Below are 23,613 nucleotides of genomic sequence, written 5' to 3' on the forward strand. Positions count from 1 at the left end.
CCACTCAGAGCAGAGTGCCCTCCGCTCTCCCAGGGCTTGATCTCCACCTCAGAAGTGGAGGCTAAGAGCCCTGGTGCTCAATGCAGGATCCAGATTGGAATCATCCGCAGCCTGTGCACATTCCTGGGCAGAGACCCCACTCGAGATCTTGAGGGGCGTGACTTTTGGGGGAGGGGTACAAAACATGCCCGGGCAAAATGCCTCATGATCTCATGAGAAGCCTGGGTTGATCACTAGTGAAGATTAAGGCCAGGCCACCTCCCACTTTCTTCTTTTCCAGCTTTACTGAGACTAACGAGAAGGGTTATGTGTACATACACCATACACCATGTGATCATGTGACACGTGTACCCTTTGAAATATTTATCACAATCCACGAAGCAATACATCCATCACCTCGAAATGCCCATGTTCTGTGTGTGGTGAAAACACTGACGACGGAGTCTCCTGAAAAATTCCCAGCATGCAGTAATAGAACAGGGTTAACTATGGTCAGCGTGCTGCACACACCTCCCCAGGACTCAGTCATTTTATAACTCAAAGTCTGTACCACCCTTCGACCAACATCTCCCCAACCTCCCCACCTCCCAGCCCCAGATAACCACCATCCCACTGTCTGGTACTAGTGAGTTTCACTTTTTTACATTCTACATATAAGTGAGCACATACAATATCAGTCCTACCCTGTCTGTCCTAATTCAATTAGCGTAATACTGTCTACATTCATCCAACCTCTCCCACGTGACAAAAATCTCCATCTACATGGGAAGGGATAAGAAAACCTTCCTCAGTGATCAATGCAAAGAACTTAGAGGGAAACAATGAACGGGAAAGACTAGAGATCTCCTGAAGAAAATTAGAGATACCAAGGGAACATTTCATGCAAAGATGGGCACAGAAAAGGACAGAGATGGTATGGACCTAGAAGAAGCAGAAGATATTTAGAAGACGTGGCAAGAATACACAGAAGAACTGCACAAAAAAGGTCTTCACGACCCAGATAACCACGATGTTGTGATCACTCACCCAGAGTGAGAAATCCTGGAATGCAAATTCAAGTGGGCCTTAGGAAGCACCACTATGAACAAAGCTAGTGGAGGTGATGGAATTTCAGCTGAGCTATTTCAAATCCTAAAAGATGATGCTGTGGAAGTGTTGCACTCAATATGACAGCCAATCTGGAAAACTCAGCACTGGCCACAGGACTGGAAAAGGTCAGTTTTCATTGAATCCCAAAGAAAGGCAATGCCAAAGAATGTTTAAACTACTGCACAATTGCACTCAGCTCACATGCTAGCAAAGTAATGCTAAAAGTTCTCCAAGCCAGGCTTCAACAGTATGTGAACTGTGAACTTCCAGATGTTCAAGTTGGATTCAGAAAAGGCAGAGGAACCAGATATCAAATTGCCAACATCCACTGGATCATCAAAAAAGCAAGAGAGTTCCACAAAAACATCTACTTCTGCTTTATTGAATAGGCCAAATCCTTTGACTGTGTGGATCACAACAAACTGTGGAAAAATCTTAAAGAGATGGGAATACCAGACCACCTGACCTGCCTCCTGAGAAATCAGCATGCAGGTCAAAAGGCAACAGTTAGAACTGAACACAGAATAACAGACTGGTTCCAAATTGGGAAAGGAGTTCATCAAGGCTGTATACTATTACCCTGCTTACTTAATTTACACGCAGAGCACATCATGCAAAATGCTGGGCTGGATGAAGCACAAGCTGGAATCAAGACTGCCAGGAAAAATATCAGAAACCTCAGATATGCATATGACACCAATCTTATTGCAGAAATTGAAGAACTAAAGAGCCTCTTGATGAAAGTGAGAGAGTGAAAAAGTTGGCTTAAAACCCAACATTCACAAAACTAAGATCATGGCATCTGGTCCCATCACCTCATGGCAAATAGCTGGGGAAACAGTGCAAACAGTGACAGACTTTATTTTGGGGGGCTCCAAGATCACAGCTTATGATGACTGCACAAATGAAATTAAAAGACACTTGCTTCTTGAAAGAAAAGCTATGTCTATGACCAACCTAGACAGCATATTAAAAAGCAGAGACATTACTTTACCAATAAAGGCCTGTCTAGTCAAAGCTACGGTTTTTCCAGTAGTCATGTATGGATGTGAGAGTTGGAGGATAAAGAAAGCTGAGTGCCAAAGAACTGATGCTTTTGAACTGTGGTGTTGGAGAAGACTCTTGAGAGTCCCTTGGACAGCAAAGAGACCCAACTGGTCAATCCTAAATGAAAGAATTCCTGACTATATATTGGAAGTATTGATGCTGAAGCTGAAACTTCAATACTTTGGCCACTTGATGCAAAGAACTGAGTCACTGGCAAAAACCCTGATGGTCAGAAAGACTGAAGGTGGAAGAAGGGGGTGACAGAGGGTGAGATGGTTGGATGGCATCACCGACGCGATGGACATGAGTTTGAGTAAGTTCCGGGAGTTGGTGACGGATAGGGAACCCTGGCGTGCTGCAGTCCATGAACTGGCAAACAGTCATACATGGCTGAGCAACTAAACTGAACTGAATATGCCATTACAAATATGTGTGTTTATTTGCCTGGGTTACCAATGAGCTCAGAAGGTAAAGAATCTGCCAGCAATGCAGAAGACCCAGACTTGATCCCTTGGTTGGAAAGATCCCCTGGAGAAGAGAATGGCAACCCACTCCAGTACTCTTGCCTAGAGAATTCCATGGACAGAGGAGCCCGGCAGGGTACAGTCCCTGGGGTCACAAAGAGTGTTACGTGACTGAGTGACTAACACTTACATGTTTTCAACCTGGATCCTGGGGCTCCTTAATCAATAGAAATAGTTATGAGACCAGAAGGGAATTTCAAGAAAGGCTTTATTGGGACTCTTGCTGCAGTAAGGAGAGACAGAAAAAGAAGTGTGTGCCCCTGCTCCTCCAAAAAAGGGGGGTGAGCTGATCCCTTTGGTTAAGGCTGGAAGGAAGCTGAGGTGCTCTGCCCCGCATCGGGACCCCTGATGGTGCTGTGAGCAGGGATCACGGGAATTGACCTGATTTTGCTTCTGGAGCCTCAGAGATCAAGCTTGGTTTGTGGTCCTTTTACTTATTGTTCAGAATTGCTGTTTGCTCATGAATGTGGTTATAGTTTCTTTGTTCAATTACACATCCTTTGTGGTCTGTTGCCCGAGAAGAGGTTCATCCAGGTGCAAGAACTGCAGTAAAAAGTCCCAGGACCCAGCCTGTCTCATACACACATCACGGTTTCATCATCCACTCAGCTGAGAACAGACATTCAGGTTGTTTCTACAACACATGGATGTTGTGAATCATACAGTATGGGTTACGGGAGTGCAGGTTACTCCTTCAAAATACTGATTTTTGCACAGGACTTCCCTGGTGGTCCAGTGGTGAAGAACCTGCCTAGCTCTGTGGCAGATGTGGGTCCAATCACTGGTGGGGGATCTAAGATCCCACAGGCGGCGGAGCAACTAAGCCCGAGCACCACACTAGAAAGTCAGTGCACCGAAACCAAAGATCCTAAAGGACACAGGCGAAGCCAAATACATAAACAGTTTTAAAAATTTTCCTTTTCTTAGCTACATAATTAGAAGTGAGACTGCACGATCCTATGCATGTTCTATTTTTAATCTTTCAGTAACTCTGTACTGTTTTCCATGTACCATTTACATTGCCTTCAGCCGTTTACAACCATTAACTGTACTGTGCATGGACATGGCAGACGCCCGAGATCTGTAAAGATGATGAGAAAACAGTAGAGGAATCCACTGGGCTGGCAGCAACAAGTAGCAGCTGCGTCATCTCCAGAATAAGCCTCTGTACTACAGGTTGCTGTGGCGCTGATAATCCTTGGATTCTAAGAACAAGCCTTCGCTGCATCATGAGAAACTTCTGCCATCAAAGCTGAGGCCCAACCATTACCCTCAGAGGCTGAAAGAAACTTCCAAACCTGCATCTGGACCAACACACTCCCCCAGAGACCTTGTAATAATCCACCCATCCTGCTATGCAACCCCCAGAAGGTTCCAAGCCTTAACAACTCCTGTGTTAATGATGGAATAATATACACGAAGACACCCAAATACCAACCAGACTCAAGACATCTATCAGTCACGGTGACCCCGGCAGCCCCAAACTGTCATCACCAAAATCTAATAATACAAGACAGATGTGTACGCTGAATTATACACCCCAGTGCAACTTCAACATCTTCCAAGGAACACGCCAACTTCTCTTTTTTGCCTTCCATCTGAAATCTTCATTAGCAACTCAACCTAACAGAAAAACTATAGGTAATCTGCAAAGTGATCTCTGGAATTTTAACGACAGTTATTCCTGGGTCTGATTCTAGCCCTCCCTAAAGACCCCACAGAATCCACTGTGTGGAGGGGGTGCTGTGGGGCACCTCCTGGATCCCAAACCCCTTCTCTGCGACCACTGTGCCCATCCTCCTGCACCCAGACCTCCCTGTGGGCTCAGCTGAGGTCTTGATTGTAACACACTGCAGGGTAAGAGTCCTCAACCCACTTCCTTCCTTCCTCCACAGGTGTGATCATGTGTTTCCCAACGAAACCCAGTCATGCAACCCTCAGTCACAGCATCTGTGTCCCAGGGAAACTGAGCTAAGACACTATGGCATGCCCACCATTCCATGCGGCACACAACTGGCCATGAGCCCATATCCAGGTCCTCCAGGTAGAACTGAGACCACCTTTGTCAACACTTCCACACACCCTGTGATCCCACAAGTATGAATGTCTCTCTCTTTCTCTCACACACACACACATACACACACACCCTGCCATTCACTGGGTTCATCCAGAGGCCTACTCTTGCTGCCACAGCCCTCCTGGAGACTCTGACAAGCTCCCCTTCACTTTCCCCCACTTTTCTACCTCTTCATGCATGGTTGAACAAGAGGGCTAAACAGCAGAGACCAAGGGCATGAGCATCGCAACAGAGTTGCGCACAAGCTGCAAATCCAAGGACACTCGGCACTCAGTACAGAGACCAAGGAGCTGGCCCTCCTGGGAAAACCTGCCAGCAACTTGGGACATCAGAAAATTTTACAGGCCCTTGAGACTTGGCTGGATTGAGCTCAGTGAAGAATTAACAAAGATAGAGAGACCCTAGTCTCACTGACCCCTGTTCTCCCCAGTGAGAGCTAACTGGAAGATGTCCCTGATCTTTAAGGAGGTGGGGGACTCCTTCATATCCCCTTGGATTCCAAACCTTCTGGCCACTCTAACCACAGTAAACTCAGCATCCCCTGATCTGAGCAGATAAACTGCTGGAAGGCAGAGCTGCTGTCTAAGATGGCTACCAGTCCCTGGGTGGACAGAACTTAGAAGACCTGGGGTCTGCAGTGAGCAGTGACACAGCAGACTAAAACATGGGGACACCTCAAGACACTAGATCTATCAGGCTCATTAGGACTCCCTGTATCTTTTTGCTTTCCAGTGATTAAGTGTCACATGGGGTAAGGATCAATTAGAGTTGAAATGTTCAGAACAGATACAGGAACCATCATCACCTACCTTGCCCCCTCTGTTTCCCCTGAGAATTCTTCAGCCCAACCCACATTCCCAGTCCTCACCCCCAGAGTGAGATGCTGTGAGCATCCAGGGAGGAAGAGGAACACGGTGCATCCTTCAATGGAGGGAAAAGAGGAAAGACTCCAAACAGTCAAAGGACAAGGCCATTTCTGATGAAGGCAATTAATATAGAGGCAGGAAACCTGGTTAATGTGACAGAGAATATGAGGAGACGGGGAGACCTTGCTGGCCTAGACCTGAAGGAAAAGAAAGAGCAAGAGCCACGGTGATTAATGACCAAAGGCAGGCATAGAAACTAAGATCCCAGACAGAGAAGGTTTTGGTGCCTATGAACAAGGACCATGTGAATGTGACCAGGACAGACTGACCATAAGAACGGGGTCAGCTCCCAGGATGAGGCTGGAGACACTGGCAGCGACCTGAGGGTGACAAAGGGCTGTGGAGCCACCTGAGGAGTCAGGATGCTGCCCTGAGGACACGGGGAAGCCAGTGGAGGTGGGAGGCCTCCCTGCAGATTGACCCTTATTCATAGAAGACATCTGCTGATAATCTATCTCACTCTAAGCATATGTTCCCGCCTCCATCCTACTGTTGTCCTTTCTCATTTTTCAAAACTGGGACCCATTTCAAATTCTAGTAACAACTGGGCTCTCCCTCCAAGAAGAACTGCCACACACAGCCACACACCCAATTTGGCCAATCATTTCAGCGGTCACTGGTGCTCAGATTCTGGACCCGAGGGAAACAGCATCAGATCACCTCATTGCTCACTAGTTACCAGATCACATAAAAGAGAGGAAAATGGAGAATCAGACAAACTGCTTAAATCAGGTCGTGACTCTTAATATAAAAGATCACTCACATTCTTTCTAAGTACTCATCAAATCAGTCGACATCTCTTTACCAGTTACCAGAAAAATGCTTCAAAAATATAACATCAAGAAGAAATAGCAAATGGGACTCAAATAAACAGGAAACAAGCCTAATGTGAATCAGCTGGTTAAAAATTTTTCCAGTGAAGAATTATGGTGTCAGGTGAAAAAAAAACTTGAGAACACAGCATACTTAGAAAACAATGACTTGAATTAACTACAGGAGGGCAACAAATCTTATTTCAGAAGCAAATAATTCTTTACTTTGGTATTGAATGATCTATCCCAAGCTACAAGAAGAATGAAATGTAAAGAAAGGAGAAAGAAAAAAAGGAAAATGATCACAAAGAACATATTTAATGTTACTGGAAAAGGCACCATGTAGTGAGAGTCAGTCAGTTCTGCACATGGATGTTATCTTTTAATACAAATAATTATGAAAGGCACAAGCCTTACAGACAGAAGTTTTGCAATTCTCATCTCTATAATGTAAAGAAACAAGTTTTAAATTTATTAGATCCTAAAGCCAAAAATCAATGTGGTGGTTTTGTCACTAAGTCGTGTCAGACTCTTCTGATCCCATGGACTGTAGCCCGCCAGGCTCTTCTGTCCATGGGATTCTCCAGGCAAGAATACTGGAGTGGGTTGCCATTTCCTTCTCCAGAGGATCTTCCCCATCCAGAAATTGAACTCGGGTCCCCTGCACTGCAGGCAGATTCTTTACCGACTGAGCTATGAGGTAAGTCAAAAATCAGTTCATCACGACTTCATAATCCTTATCCAACCAATTCAGCACTCTCCTGGATCCAGTCCCCTCCCCCACCTGCACACTACTTGTTTCCACTTCATTTACTTCATCTGCTTCCCTACTTCTTTCTCCATCTCCCTTTCTCTTCCCCTCTGCTCTCTGGCTGTCCTCCTCTCTACTTCTTCCCTGATTCCCATCCGGCCTCTCGCTGCCATCTGTTCCCTGTAAAATGCTTATAATCCAACCTCCTTGAGGATCCTAAATCTCCCATGAATTTCTGCCTTTCTTCTTCCACCTCTGCCCTCCCTTCCTCCCAAATCTCTGGCACCCCCAAGGGGCTATGATTCCTTTCACCTTGCCTGCTTTCTCAGCTCCTCCAATTACTGGATATGAGTGAAAGTCGCTCAGTTCTGACTATTGCGACCCCATGGGTGTAGTCTGTGGAATTCTCCAGGTCAGAATACTGGAGTGGGTAACTGTTCCCTTCTCCAGGGGATCTTCCCAACCCAGGGATCGAATCCAGGTCTCCCGCATTGCCAGCGGATTCTTTACTAGCTGAGCCACGAGGGAAGCCCGATCACTAGGAGTCCCCTTTCTCTCCCAGCAGGATATTGCTCTGTAAGCCAAGGTTCCAATTCTTGTATCTCATTTACAGCCCCTCTAGTTGAAGGCTATAGAAGGGGTCGGCAGAGCATCAGATGCTTAGATAGCATCCCTGGACTCAATGAACATGACTTTGAGCAGACTCTGATACAGGGGTCGCCAAGACTCGGACTGAACAACACCTTCCTATTTTGCTCGCCTTTAACTCTCCGGAGATCCTGCTTTTCTCTAAACTTCTGTCCTTGACTACCCGCAACCTTCAAGACTTCCTCTCTTTCATGTTGCCGTCTCTTCGCATGTTCCTCACCAATTCTCTTGTCATCGATTCTTCCTCAGGCTTTTCAGTTCTTTCTCTTGATGTCTTTGCTTCTCATGACATGAGACACCACACCACACCACACCCCCACTATTTACGGGAATGGCGGCTGAATAAGAAGCCCTCCTCCTGCAAGAGCCAAATTCCAGCTGGTGGAATCTGGCATGGAAGAACCAGGGGGTCAAGTGGGTGGCCCAGGTCACCCCCCCCCCCGACACAGGAACAGGGGAAAGGTCATTATGAAGACAAGGCCCGAGGAGACACGGGCGCTGAGAGGGAGTGGGTCTCAGGAGCGGGGCGCGCTCCCCAGAATCCCGGGACCTGGGAGAGGACGTGGGTTCCAGGGGCCGAGAAAGCGAGGCTGAGGACCGCGGAGCGTAAATACCCACCTCGTGGAAGAGAATTTTATGCGCTGCAGCAAGTGCAGAGGGGACAGTAAATGGTTCTAAGACGGAAGGAGGTGCGAAACGCAGCGTTTCCGAGTTCCAAACAGGAACCAGCTTAAGTGCAGACTTTAAACCAAAAGGGAGGCGCCCCTTCGCCGCTCACGGAGGCGTCTGAATTTGCTGGGGTTGGTGGGGCGGGCGCGGGTATTCAGAGTCAGCAGAGACCCTCAGACCCGGGGTACCGAGGGAAGCCAAGTGAGAGCGGCACGTGTGACTAAGAAGGAGAGAAACTCACGCCGCGCTGCTGAGACAGCTGCACCGCCGGCTCTCTGCTTCCGGACGTGGGAAGCTGCGCGGCCGGCAGGGAAATGGCGGGGGCGGCCTGGGGAAGCGGCCTAAACGGAGACAAGCTGTCAGTGTGCGGGTGGTGGAGGGAAGCCGGGTCTGCCCTGCACCTTGGGAAGGTGAGGCAGGCGGGGCTGAACAATTCAATAGTGTAATCTCTGAGGAAGGTGACTGCAGGAAATTAAAAGACTGCTTCCTGGAAGGGAAGTTAGATGTCCACCAGCAGATGAATGGATAAGAAAGCTGTGGTACATATACACAATAGAGTATTACTTAGCCATTAAAAAGAATACATTTAAATCAGTTCTAATGAGATGGATGAAACTAGACCCGATTATACAGAGTGAAGCAAGCCAGAAAGGAAAACACCAATACAGTATACTGACACATATATATGGAATTTAGAAAGACGGTAATGATAACCCTGTATGCGAGACAGCAAAAGAGACACAGATGTAGAGAATGGACTTTCAGACTCTGAGGGAGAGGGAGAGGGAGAGGGTGGGATGATTTGGGAGAATGGCGTTGAAACATGTATACTATCATGTGAGAAACGAAGCGCCAGCCTATGTTCGATGCAGGATACAGGATGCTTGGGGCTGGTGAACCGGGATGATCCAGAGAGATGATATAGGGTGGGAGGTGGGAGGGGGATTCAGGATTGGGAGCACATATACACCCGTGGTGGATTCATGTCAATGTATGGCAAAACCAATACGGTATTGTGAAGTAAAATAAAGTAAAAATAAAATTTAAAAAAAAAAAAAACAAATAAATAAAACAGTGCAAAAAAAACCCCCAAACAAAACAAAAGCAAAGGCATCACACTGACAACAAAGGTCCCTATACTCAAAATAACGTAATGTTAGTCGCTCAGTCGTGTCCGACTCTTTGCGACCCCATGGAGTTGGACTCCTCTGTCCACCAGGCTCCTCTGTCCTGGGAATTCTCCAGGCAAGAATACTGGAGTGCGTGCCTATTTCCTTCTCCAGGGGATCTTCCTGACCTAGGGATCAAACCATGTCTCCTGCAAAGCAGGCACATTCTTTACTGTCTGAGCCACCAGGGAAGCTCAGATATAATGTAAGTGCGATGGAAATAGTTGAGATGAGTGGCAAATTCAAGTTGTGCTTTTTGGAATATCATGGAATTTTTCCCACAAATATTTTCCATGCTTCGATTGAATCAATCAACATGCAGATACGAAGGGTTGACTGTATTTTCTTCTCTCCAAATATCAAATTCCTAGCAAGTACGTAATATCATATACAGTTTCAAATTAAATTCACAGGTTTTTTGTTTGATTTTGCTTTAACTTGTCATGTAACATACTGCCATTGAGTCTTTGGATGTGGCATCTAACCAAAAACAGCTGCATATGGTAACCTGCTGTATGAGAGGTGTAAATAGGTAAGACATTTTTGTGGACTACATTTAAAACATGATAAATGGCATTGTCAACATTATTCACAACTTAAATATTATGTATACATTACAGATCATCTCCATTTCAACAATTATGTAAGGGGAATACTAGAAAATAAAAATTTTATCATGTTCTTATGCAGTGCTTAAGCAACTGAATGTTTTATCTGAAGAGCCTATGATATAAAAATTAGAATCAAAGTTTTGCATTTTGAATGCTGGTCCATAAAGAAGGCTGAACATAGAAGAATTCATGTTTTTGGACTGTGGTGCTGAAGAAGACTCTCGAGAGTCCCTTGGACAGCAAGGTGAGTCGTCTAGGACCATCAGTCTCTTGGGGCTGCTTTGAGGAGGGCAGGAAGAACTCCATCTTGAGGCCTGTCACCCATCTTGAGACAGCAGCTGAACTGGGCCTAAACTTTGCCCAAGAATGCCCATCCTTAAAGTAAAACCAGGTCTCCTTGGAGACCTCTCTCCCCACAGATGACAAAGACTGGAGTTAAGGTCAGGATGCCCCGGTTAGATTAACAATGAAGATATCACCCTTGAAGTATAATCACTGTTCCCCTTTAACCTTAATTGTTAGTTCTCCATACACCTACATGTTGTAAAACTAAATCATATACATCAAAAAAAGTTGCGAACATGTAAACACTCACTCAGTGAGGGGTATGAAACCAAGTCTCTTGAAAATGTCGGGGTCCTTGTTCGGAACCGATTCCCCTGGGACGTGCTGGGATAATAAACTGTACTCCACTGTCTTGAGTGTCTTCCAAGGTGTGCTTTGCGACTCTGGATTTTCATTTTTCCATAACAAGTCCTAAAGGAAATCAACCCTGAATATTCCCTGGAAGGACTGATGCTGAATCTGAAGATCCAATACTTGGCTATCTGATGTGAAGAGCCGACTCACTGGAAAAGACCATGATGCTGGGAAAGATGGAAGGCAGGCGGAAAAGAGGATAGGATGGTTGGATGTCATCACAGACTCAATGGACAGGAGTTTGAGCAAGTTCCGGAGATGGTGAAGGGCAGGGAACCCTGCCTGGTGCAGTCCATAGGGTTGCCAAGAGTCCGACAGGACTGAGTGACTTAACAATGACCCACTCCAGTATTCTTGCCTGGGATCCCATGGACACAGGAGCCTGGCCGGCTACAGTCCCTGGGGATCTCAAAGAGCTCTGACTGAGCACTGTGACCATTTTATATTTCTCTTTGATTCTAATGCTCCTACAAGTAACCAGCATCACTGAAAATAATCTCCTAAAATGAAGTCTTTGTAGTCAATTTACTACCATGCTCATATAAAACAGAAAAGCACAGTAATATGCCTCCCTAACACTCGAGAAAGAACTTCAGCTCAAGCACTAGTCCCAAAGCTGAAATTCTAAACTCGTTCCTGAACACGTGATTTGATATTAATAAAATTATCAAGTGCCACATCATAATGAAAATGACTTTTTCCTTATAAATGACTATGTATTTCGTGCACTGTATCTGTTACCTCAGGATCTTACCTCAAGAGGAAATCAGACCCTGGGCCTCTCACAGCAACGGATAAATTAATTTGGGCTAGAGGAAGGGGTCAGGGAATAGGGAGGTGTGAAGTGACTGGAGACTACAGATAGGGAGGAGAGGGGACCCCACAGGCGCAGCTTAACAACAAAAACAAGTACCTGACATTTCCAATGGTCAACCGCACCTACCAAGTCTCAGCTTCAGGAACTGGCTGTAGAACCACTTCCATCGAAGTGAGGACGGGACACTCCTCAGCCATTGGTATCAGAAGAACGCCACAGCGAAGGGCGGGCCGTAGGGCACATGCCTGAGCCTGGGCCTGTGAGGGGCCCAGCAAGCCGGCCAAGCCTGGCCAAGAGCACACCTTCTGTGTTCTTCCTTTTGGCTCCCAGGTATCTTGTCAGGGTTTAGAAGTACATGAGGGTCTTTCCCGTCTTGTGTTGCATCATTGATTCCTCATAACTGTAACAGTTTTAAAGTAAAAACTTAAAATTCTGTGGGATAATTGCACTGGAGAGTAAGGTTTCCTCTTAACAGGATTCCTGCTGATGAGGCTGAAGAAGTTCAGTATGGGAACTGAAACATGGTGGGATGGCCGGGCTGGGGGTGGGTAGGGGTTGATGTGGGGTGGTGGCTGGACCCAGAAATATTCCTGCAATTAGAATTAATTTAAGCAGTTTAAGTAAACAAGAACTGGCTTTGTGCAGGGATGACAAGCTGGAATGTGAAACACACAGCTCTTAGTAACACCTCATAGTAACACCTAGAAGGAGAAAAATACCTTGACATTCCACTTCTTCAGAGATCAAGCTTATTACTCACTGCAGCAGCCCAACGACAATGCACCGAGGGGAATGCAGGCTGGAGCAAAACAGGTACCATTCTGAGCTTCCGACATAGTAGCCTTGGTAAATCAGGAACAGCCTCTTGGGCCCATCGTCCTCCTCAGGAAGTCCAGGTAAGTTTAGGGGAGTCTCTCCTGGTTTTCAGATCTCCCAGTTATGGAGTGAGGATCCCAAATTTTACTTCGCAGGGTATTAATGGTTAAAAGACACAGGAGGATCCTGGTTGAAAGATACTGGGATTTGCTCAGTTGAAAGCCACTCAGGGACACATCCCTGGTGGTCCAGTGATAAAGAATCCACCTGCCAGTGCACGGGACACAGGTTTGATCCCTGGTCTGAGAGGATACCATGTGCCTTGGAGCAACAGAGCCCGAGCAACACAAGTACTGAGCCTGTGCTCCAAAGCGTGTGCTCTGCAACAAGAGTAGCTACAGCAATGAGAAGCCAGCATAGCAATTAGAGTAGTTCCTGCTTGCTGCACCCAGAGAAAGCCCACGTGCGGCAAAAAAGGCTCAGCACAGCCAAAAGAAAAATGACACTGAGTGATCTGGACTGACCAAAAAAGGAGACTCAGAATGCCAGTCTCCAACCAACCAGCCACGTTTATGTATTTTATGTACAGAATTTATAGCCCCTGCTCGCCACAAGGAGAGAAAAGCCAGGGCACAGTGAAGACCCAGCACGGCCAAAAATAAATTTTAAAGTTATTAAAGAAAACAGAAAAAATTTCCTGTAATGAGAATTGCATTCTTCTTTATAGAAACTGTTTCTGTTCCGTGCTTTTGATGCTTGTGGTGACATAGCTTCAACTACTTTTCAGAAAAACTTGTTTACGTCATAATATATGTCATATACATATAAACATCATAAGTGAATACTTCCTCAACGTAATGGAATGTCAAAAATTACTAGATGATCACTTGACACTAATTAGGCAGTTTTAGTTTTTATTTTAAAAATTATATACTCTCTTTTCTTTGCTGTTTCCAAAAGCTCCATCAGATGTAGACAACAAAGCAGACTACAAAATAACATCTTGAGAAAACATTACAATTTAGTTTCACCAAAATTATCACCAACTTTGCACTATTTATAAATATTTCTATGTGTATTAACTGACTGAACTCAAGTCCTAAAGGAACTTTCTTCATGTTTATAGGGAGGCTACTATGTTCCCTGGCATTGTCTTCTGTGCTTTTCCACATTACAAAAGTCTCAAAATAACCCACTAACTTATGTATTTGTTAGTGTAAGGCAGAGAAGAAATGTAAATTAAACTTTAAATCTCAGTCACAACATGTGGACAGAAAAACTAACGCTAAGGAAAAAACTTGAAAAAACAAAAGAAATAGGGTAGCATGATTTGAGAGAATCGCATTGAAACATATATATATTACCATATGTAAAATAGATAGCCAGTGGGAGTTTGATTTATGACTGGGCATCCAGAGCCACTGCTCGGTGACAACTTGGAGGGATAGGGTGGGGAAGGAGGGAGGGGACACATGAATGCCTATGGCCTATTCATGTTGAGGAATGGCAAAACCCATCACAGTATTAAAAAAAAAAAAAAAAAAACACCTCAAGAAAAAGGAAATTCTACTAGAGCTGACAATGAACTATGGAGCATATTTATTAATTCTATAGTGTTACATCAACATTTTAATATGCTCTGGAAAACTGGACTTCTATTTAGTATTAATATTAAATATTTCTAAACATTACTGTTCACTAGACTGTTCATTACTTTTCACTGTGTAAAAATATCTTAAGCAATAGATAGTAAACAGTAATTTTTCTGTTTAGTAAAACAGATAAATAGTAATTTACCACCATCTTCAACAACCATATGGAACAATGGAACATATGTGTACAGCAGGAAAAGGAATGTAACAAATTCATAGCAGGAGTAAACATTCAGTGTTTTGTTAAACAGTCTCACTGTGGTTTCTCCGATGTTTGACAACTGATACCTCTAGACTTTAAAGCCAACCGCTTCCTGTGCTGCCTATCTGGGCAGGCTGAGAAATTCCCATCAGTTGGAAGTCTATAGTGCTCCAAATAGAAAGCTTCATCAGTTAACAAACATTCTCATAACATATCATCTGTCCCAGTATCCAAACCCAACTTCGGGTTTGGTTCATTCTTGTGCTTTCGGTGACTTCAAAGTAATAAGAACAAACATGTTGGGCATTGAATGTATGAAATTTCTAGTTTATCAAACCAAAAAAAGATGCCACCATGTAGTCTGCATTCTCAATGATTTCTGGGACTTCCCTGGTGACTCAGGGATAAGGAATCGGCCTGCCAATGCAGGAGACGAGGGGTCAATGCCTGGTCCAGGAAATTCCCACATGCTGTGGAGCCACTAAGCCCCTGAGCCACAACTGTTCAGCCAATAATAAATAAATAATCCCAAATAAATCATTTCAGAATTCTCCAAGGTCAAAAAGAGCTACCACTTCTAACCTTAGTTCTGAAGTTTATTTCCTAATTGTTTACATGTTTATTTTCTTATTTCCACTTCATGTAAATCAGGCGCATACTATTGGGTTTATTGGGAACAAAACAGGACATTTGGAAATATCATACAGGAACATCCATAAACAGGGGAGTAGGTTTTAGGGGGCCAGAGTCTATAAAAGCTCCACTATGGACAGAGTGTGGAGAGAATAACTCAAGTGCAAATTATTAGTATATAATCCCTATATTAACTATTCTTTGATTTCACTATGAAAAGAAACTCTAACAGTTTCTTTCAACCTTGAGAGCCTTTGGGGCATTACTAGGTCCTGTTATGAAGAACTGAAATTGGATAAAACTGTGTTATTTGAAGAAAAATGATTGTTGTGAATAAAGAAATATTGATTATACGAATGCAGGAAACTCCTTCAAAATACTGATTTTTCACAGGACATTCCTGGTGGTCACAGGAATTCCAGATTAAGAACCTGCCTTGCAACAAAGGGGACTCAATCCTTGTTCAATCCTCGGTTGGGGATATAAGATCCGACATGCAGCAGAGCAACTAAGCCCAGGACCCGCAAAGACAGAGCAGGCATACTCCAGAGGCCCCCTGCCAGGATGAAAGGGCCTGTCTGATGCAAAAAAGATCTCGTGATCCACAACTAAGGCCTATTGGAGTCAAATAAATAAATATTTTTTAAAATATACTGATTCTGCTTCCTTTGGGTATATAATCAGAAGTGAGACTCTGAGATCCTATGCATGTTCTCTTTTTAATATTTGAGGAACTTCTGTACTGTTTTCCATGTACTATTTACATTCACACCAACCATTCACAAGAGTTCCTGTTTATCTGTATTGTGCAGGTATGTGGCACATGCGAGTGATTTGGAAAGACATGGAGAGAACCCCACTGCCCTGGCAGCAAGAAATAGCAGCTGCATCATCTCCAGAATAAGCCTTTGTACTCCAGATTGCTATGGAGCTGATGGTCCTCGGAGTCTACGAATAATCCTTCCCTGTGCCCGTGAGCTAAGTCGCTTCAGTCACGTCTGACTCTTTGCGACCCTATGGACTGTAGTCCACTGGACTCCTCTGCCCATGGAGTAGGTTGCCCATGCCCTCCTCCCAACTCAGGGATCAAACCCGCGTCTCTTCTGTCTCCTGCCCTGGCAGGTGATTCTTTATCACTAGCACCACCTGTGGAGCCTGATCTTTCCTTACATCCTGAGATTTAATGGCCCCTCCCTAACGAAATCCTTCTGCCATCAAAGTTTAGCACCATTTTCCTTCTAGGTTGAAAGATCCTTATGAAATTTCATCTGGTTCAACACACTCTCCACACATTCAGTAATAATCCATCCATCATGCTATGCAATCCCCAGAAAGATTCCAAGGTTTAACAACTCATGCATTTATGATGGAATAATACACACGAAGGCGCCCAAGCAGCAAACCGGATTCAAGACAGCTTCTTACCAGTCACAGTGACCTCAGCCAGCCCAAAAACTGTCATCTCCGAACTCTAATAATAAAAAGAAGATGTGTCTGCTGATGCACATGTCCCAGTGAGACTTCAACAACCTCCAAAGATACACTCCAAGGTCTTTTTTCCCCTTCCAAATCCATCGGAAACCCTCTTCATTACAACTCAAAATAACAGAAAATACTAAAAGTAACCAGCAATATCACCTCCGGGATTTTACCAACAGTTATTTTAAGGTTGTATAGTGATACTTGCCCTTCCAAAAGACATCACAAAATCCACTCCATGGAGTTGATGCTGTGGGGAACCTTCTGGATCCCACCTCCAGGACCAATGCACCCATCCCTCCCTGTGGGCTCAGCTCAGGCCTTGATTCTAACACACTGCAGGGTGACAGTCCTCTTCCCAATTCCACTTCCTTCCTTCCTCCACAGGTGTGATCATGACCTTCCCAATCAACCAACACACACAAACCTCAGTCACAGCATCTGTGTCTCAGGGAAACTGAGCTAAGACACTGTGGCATGCCCACCCTTCCAGGCAACCCACAATTAGCCATGAGCCTACATCCAGGTCCTCCAGTCAAAACTGAGATCACCCTTGTCAACAGTTCCACACAACGTGATCCCACAACTGTTGCAGGGAAGAGCCAATTCTGATTCCAAGTTGGAATGGTTGCTTTGCCTTGCTTCTCACTGCTGTGGTTATTGTAATCCTCCATAATGGCTGGCCTCAGAGGACCCTACCTCTTGGCCTGTTAAACTAAAGTGCCTTTGTTGAGCTCACAGGGGGATGCTCTGACCTCACAACCTGTGAATGGCTGCAGGAAAGAAGAGATGAACCCAGGAGGCTGGCTGTCCCTGAGATGTACTGCAAGACTGGTGGCCCTTTACTGATGGCCCTTTTTACCTTACTTCCCCACGGCTTCTCCCTCTCGATCCTCCCTTCTGACTTTATTTCCCCACTGCTTCTTTAGTTTCATAAAAGAATCTGGCATCCAGACACCAACAAGGTGTCTATTTTGAGATATTAGTTAGCCATCTTGGTCGGCTGGTTTTCAAAATGAAGTCCCATTGTTTGCCTCAAGAAGTCATCTCCCTGAAGCACTGGCCTCTCTCGCAGGCAGCAGAGCGAGCTTGAACTGGGTCACACCACTATGCCTGCAACACAAGCATACACCATTCATAGGGCTCATCCAGAGGCCGAAACCTGCCTCCTCTCACCACTCTCCTAGACCCCCAATAGCTTCCTCTCCACTTTCCCACATTTTTTCACCACTTTTCTGTGCTCTGTTCAGCAACATGGCTAAACAGTAGAGACCACTGGGCCCGGGCAACACACAGAAACACACAAGCCGCAAATGCAAGGGCACTGGGCACTCAGTATGGAGACCAAGAAACTGGCCCTCCTGGGAAAACATGCCAGGAACTGGGGATATCACAAAGTTTTAAAGGTCCTTGAGATTTGGCTTGATTGAGCTCAGTGAAGAAACCACATTGAAAGGCCCCAATTTCACTGCCACCTGTTGTCCCTGACTTACCTAGTTGGAAAACACCCCAGCTCTTTAAGGAAGCGGAGCCTCCCTCATAGCCCCTTAGATTCCAAAGTTTCTCGCCACTCTAACCACAGTAAAATCAGTATCCCCCACTCTGAGTAGATAAACCGCTGAAAGCAATGCATTTCCCCACTACAGCCCTCATTATGAAGTCTCCCATTAACAGGATTACCAATCCTCAAAGGCTGCCATTCTTAAGATCTTATTATCCAATCAGCCCACATGTTGCACACCAAGACCTGAGCCTATTAATAACCCTGACTCTACATCCCACACAGCTGTGTACAGCACTCCTGTCACTGGCTTCACAATTCTAGGACAACCTCCCTTCTCCGATTAATTTTAATTAATGAAGACAACCCACTCCTACTCAACTCTATCAAAGGTCTGTTAGCTAGAAGCATTTTCAACCAATGTTTAATCTCTGACAATATTCCACCAGGAATATAACCAGGCCTCATTACTTGACGCTAACTGCTCCTTGTCCGCCTGCCCCACATAATCATCTTAGGTTTAGTGTAGCACTGACAGTCAACCTTGATGCACAGAATCTGAAATTATCCCTCAAATGTCTTCAGATTCTCCAATCTCGTAAGATATTTTCCCAGTACTATACACCACTTTCCACTGCACTTGTCAGCAGTCCATAATTCAGCATTATCCACACTCGGTCTCACTGACTGGAAAACTACCAACCAAAACTCACTTCGTTAATTCAAATAAAACACTAGTATCAGACCAAAGAGGCGTCCCAGGTGGCTCAGTGGTAACAATCCTCCTGCCAATGGAGATGCAAGAGATGGGGGTTTTATCCCTGAGTCAGAAGATCCCCAGGATTAGGAAATGGCAACCCACTCCAGTATTCTTGCCTGGGAAATCCCATGGACACAGGAGCCTGGCGGGCTACACTCCATGGGGTCTCAAAGAGTCGGAAATGTCTGAGCATTGAGACCATTTTATATTTGTCTTTGATTCTAGAGCTCATACCAGTAAGCAGCATCACTGAAAATAATCTCCTAAAGTGAAGAGTCTCTGTAGTCAGTTTATTACCCTGGTCATATAAACCAGAAAAGGACAGTAATACGCCTCCCTAACACTGGAGAACGAACTCCAGCTCCACCACCAGTTGCAAAGATGAAATTCTAAGCTAGCTCCTGAACAAGTGTTTTGGTATATTTACAAAATTATCAAGTGCCATGTCTCAATGATAATCACTTTCCCTCTATAAATTACTATATATTTCGTGCACGATATATGTTACCTCAGGATTTTACACTGAAAGTAAATTAGACCACTGGCCTCTCAAGGTAACAACTGAATTTACTTGGGGAGGAAAGGCTGGGGGATTAGGAAGGTCCGAAGTGACCCGCCACCAAAGATATGTAGTAGAGGGGACCCTACGGGCGGAGCTGAACAAGACTGAAGCAAAAAACAGTACCTCACTATTCCCGGGTAGCCCGCACCTACCAAGCCGCGGCTTCAGGAATTGCTGTAAACTCACGTTCTTCAAGTGGAGACACCAGAGACTCCCAAACGGTAGGTTCCGGAGGAAAGGGACAACGAGGGGCGGAGCCAGCACACACGCCAGCATTTGGACGTGTGTCAGGACAAGTGAGCGGGGCGGGGCCGAGCGGGGGCCGAGCGGGGCCGAGCGGGGCCGAGCGGGGGCCGAGCGGGGGCCGAGCGGGGCCGAGCGGGGACCGAGCGGGGCCGAGCGGGGCCGAGCGGGGCCGAGCGGGGCCGAGCGGGGCCGAGCGGGGCCGAGCGGGGCCGAGCGGGGCCGAGCGGGGCCGAGCGGGGCCCGAGCGGGACAGAGCGGGGCCGAGCGGGGCCCGAGCGGGGCCGAGCGGGGCCGAGCGGGGCCGAGCGGGGCCCGAGCGGGGCCGAGCGGGGCCGAGCGCACAATGAGTTTGAGTAAACTCTTGGAGTTGGTGATGGAGAGGGAGGCCTGGCATGCAGCAGTCCGTGGGGTCACAAACAGTCGGACATGGTTCTTTGTTTCAGCGACTGAACCAAACTGTCCTTGGAGTCCTGCTGCTGAAGCTGAAGTGATTCAGAGGCCTGGGAACTGAAACCTGGTCTGGTGGCCAGGTTGGGGTTGGGTGGGGGTTGATGTGGGGTGCTGGCTGGACCCAGGAATATTCCTGCAATTAGAATTTAAGCAGTTTAAGTAAACAAGAACTGGCTTTATGTAGGGATGAAAAGCTAGAATGTGAAACACACAACTCTTGAAAGCGCTACTTCTAAGGAGAAAAAATGGCTTGACAGTCCACTTCTTCAAGGATCAAGCTTATTAGTCACTGCAGTGGCCCAGTGAAAGTGCACCCTGAGGGGAAAGCAGGATTGAGAAAAGCAGGGACCATACTGTGCTTTGGACATTCTGGCCTGGGTATTTCAGGAAGGGTCTTATCGGTCCATCTCCCTCTTCAGCAAGTCCAGAGACGTTTGGGGATGTCTCTCCTGGTTTTCAGATCTCCCAGTTATTGATTGATGACCCCAATTTTGTTTGGCAGTGTTTTAACATACAGAGCACCCAGTTAAAAGACACTGAGTAGAACTTCCCTGGTGGTCGAGTGGTAGGTAAATAATCTACCTGCCAATGCAAAGGACCCGGGTTTGATCCCTGGTCTGGGAGGATACCATGTGCCTCAGAGCAACTAAACCCCTGCAACACAAGTACTGAGCCTGTGCTCTAACCTGTGCTCTGCAACAACAGTACCCACAGCAATGAGAAGCCTGCACACAAGTAACTAGAAACTCCCTTCTCCTTGATCAGTTCAGTTCAGTTCAGTTCAGTTGCTCAGTCGTGGCCGACTCTGCAACCCCATGAATTGCAGCACACCAGGCCTCCATGTCCATCGCCATCTCCTGGAGTTCACTCAAACTCATGTCCATTGAGTCCGTGATGCCATCCAGCCATCTCATCCTCGGTCATCCCCTTCTCCTCCCACCCCCAATCCCTCCCAGCATTAGAGTCTTTTCCAATGAGTCAACTCTTCGCATGAGGTGGCCAAAGTACTGGAGTTTCAGCTTTAGCATCATTCCTTCCAAAGAAATCCCAGGGTTGATCTCCTTCAGAATGGACTGGTTGGATCTCCTTGCAGTCCAAGGGACTCTCAAGTGTCTTCTCCAACACCACAGTTCAAAAGCATCAATTCTTCGGCACTCAGCCTTCTTCACTGTCCAACTTTCACATCCATACATGACCACAGGAAAAACCATAGCCTTGACTAGACGGAACTTAGTCGGCAAAGTAATGTCTTGCTTTTGAATATGCTATCTAGGTTGGATATAACTTTTCTTCCAAGGAGTAAGTGTCTTTTAATTTCATGGCTGCAATCACCATCTGCAGTGATTCTGGAGCCCAAAAAAATAAAGTCTGACACTGTTTCCACTGTTTCCCCATCTATTTCCCATGAAGTGATGGGACCAGATGCCATGATCTTCGTTTTCTGAATGTTGAGCTTTAGGCCAACTTTTTCACTCTCCACTTTCATGTTCATCAAGAGGCTTTTTAGTTCCTCTTCACTTTCTGCCATAAGGGTGGTGTCATCTGCATATCTGAGGTTATTGATATTTCTCCTGGCAATCTTGATTCCAGCTTGTGTTTCTTCCAGCCCAGCGTTTCTCATGATGTACTCTGCATATAAGTTAAATAAGCAGGGTGACAATATACAGCCTTGACGTACTCCTTTTCCTATTTGGAACCAGTCTGTTGTTCCATGTCCAGTTCTAACTGCTGCTTCCTGACCTGCATACAGATTTCTCAAGAGGCAGGTCAGGTGGTCTGGTATTCCCATCTCTTTCAGAATTTTCCACAGTTTATTGTGATCCGCACAGTCAAAGGCTTTGGCATAGTTGATAAAGCAGAAATAGATGTTTTTCTGGAACTCTCTTGCTTTTTCCATGATCCAGCGGATGTTGGCAATTTGATCTCTGGTTCCTCTGCCTTTTCTAAAACCAGCTTGAACATCTGGAAGTTCACAATTCTCATATGGCTGAAGCCTGGCTTGAAGAATTTTGAGCATTACTTTACTAGCATGTGAGATGAATGCAATTGTATGGTAGTTTGAGCATTCTTGGCATTGCCTTTCTTTGGGATTGGAATGAAAACTGACCTTTTCCAGTCCTGTGGCCACTGCTGAGTTTTCCAAATTTGCTGGTATATTGAGTGCAGCACTTTCACAGCATCATCTTTCAGAATTTGAAACAGCTCAACTGGAATCCATCACCTCCACTAGCTTTGTTCATAGTGATGCTTTCCAAGGCCCACTTGACTTCACATTCCAGGATGTCTGGCTCTAGATTAGTGATCAGATCATCATGATTATCTGCGTCATGAAGGTTTTTTTGTACAGTTCTTCTGTGTATTCTTGCCACCTCTTCTTAATATCTTCTGCTTCTGTTAGGTCCAGACCATTTCTGTCCTTTATCAAGAACATCTTTGCATGAAATGTTCCCTTGGTATCTCTAATTTTCTTGAAGAGATCTCTAGTCTTTCCCACTCTGTTCTTTTCCTCTGTTTCTTTGCACTGATCGCTGAAGAAGGCTTTCTTATCTCTTCTTGCTATTCTTTGGAACTCTGCATTCAGATGCTTATATCCTTTCTTTTTCTCCTTTGCTTTTTGCCTCTCTTCTTTTCACAGCTATTTGTAAGGCCTCCCCAGACAGCCATTTTGCTTTTTTGCATTTCTTTTCCATGGGGATGGTCTTGATCCCTGTCTCCTGTACAATGTCACGAACCTTGTTCCATAGTGCATCAGGCACTCTATCTATCAGATCTAGACCCTTAAATCTATTTCTCACTTCCACTGTATAATCATAAGGGATTTGATTTAGGTCACACCTGAATCGTCTAGCGGTTTTCCCTACTTTCTTCAATTTAAGTCTGAATTTGGTAATAAGGAGTTCATGATCTGAGCCACAGTCAGCTCCTGGTCTTGTTTTGGTTGACTGTATAGAGCTTCTCTTTCTTTGGCCGCAAAGAATATAATCAGTCTGATTTTGGTGTTGACCATCTGGTGATGTCCATGTGTAGAGTCTTCTCTTGTGTTGTTGTAAAAGAGTGTTTGCTATGACGAGTGCATTTTCTTGGCAAAACTCTATTATTTGTCCTGCTTCATTCTGCATTCCAAGGCCAAATTTGCCTGTTACTCCAGGTGTTTCTTGACTTCCTACTTTTACATTCCAGTCCCCTATAATGAAAAGGACATCTTTTTTGGGTGTTACTTCTAAAAAGTCTTGTAGGTCTTCACAGAACTGTTCAACTTCAGCTTCTTCAGTGTTACTGGTTGGGGCATAGACTTGGATAACTGTGATATTGAATGGTTTGCCTTGGAGACGAATAGAGATCATTCTGTTGTTTTTGAGATTACATCCAAGTACTGCATTTCGCACTCTTTTGTTGACCATGATGGCTACTCCATTTCTTCTGAGGGATTCCTGCCCACAGTAGTAGATATAATGGTCATCTGAGTTAAATTC

The 23,613-nt window shown here is 45.4% G+C and overlaps 1 protein-coding gene across 3 annotated transcripts in view; it reads right to left on the minus strand.

Moving 5' to 3' along the window:
- Positions 1–19,702, minus strand: part of LOC102168713 (zinc finger protein 665) — a 37,298-nt gene extending 17,596 nt beyond the window's left edge. Inside the window, exons 1-2 of one of the 3 annotated variants that reach the window (XM_018062989.1) lie at positions 19,568–19,702; positions 11,966–12,239 (exon numbers count right to left, since the gene is read on the minus strand). The gene's annotated coding sequence lies outside the window, so the exon portion shown is untranslated. The remainder of the gene's footprint in view (positions 1–11,965; positions 12,240–19,567) is intronic. The other 2 variants (XM_018062991.1, XM_018062993.1) reach the window with 2 other exon arrangements.

The sequence above is a fragment of the Capra hircus genome, chromosome 18, assembly GCF_001704415.2.
Source record: "Capra hircus breed San Clemente chromosome 18, ASM170441v1, whole genome shotgun sequence".
Classification (NCBI taxonomy): domain Eukaryota; kingdom Metazoa; phylum Chordata; class Mammalia; order Artiodactyla; family Bovidae; genus Capra; species Capra hircus.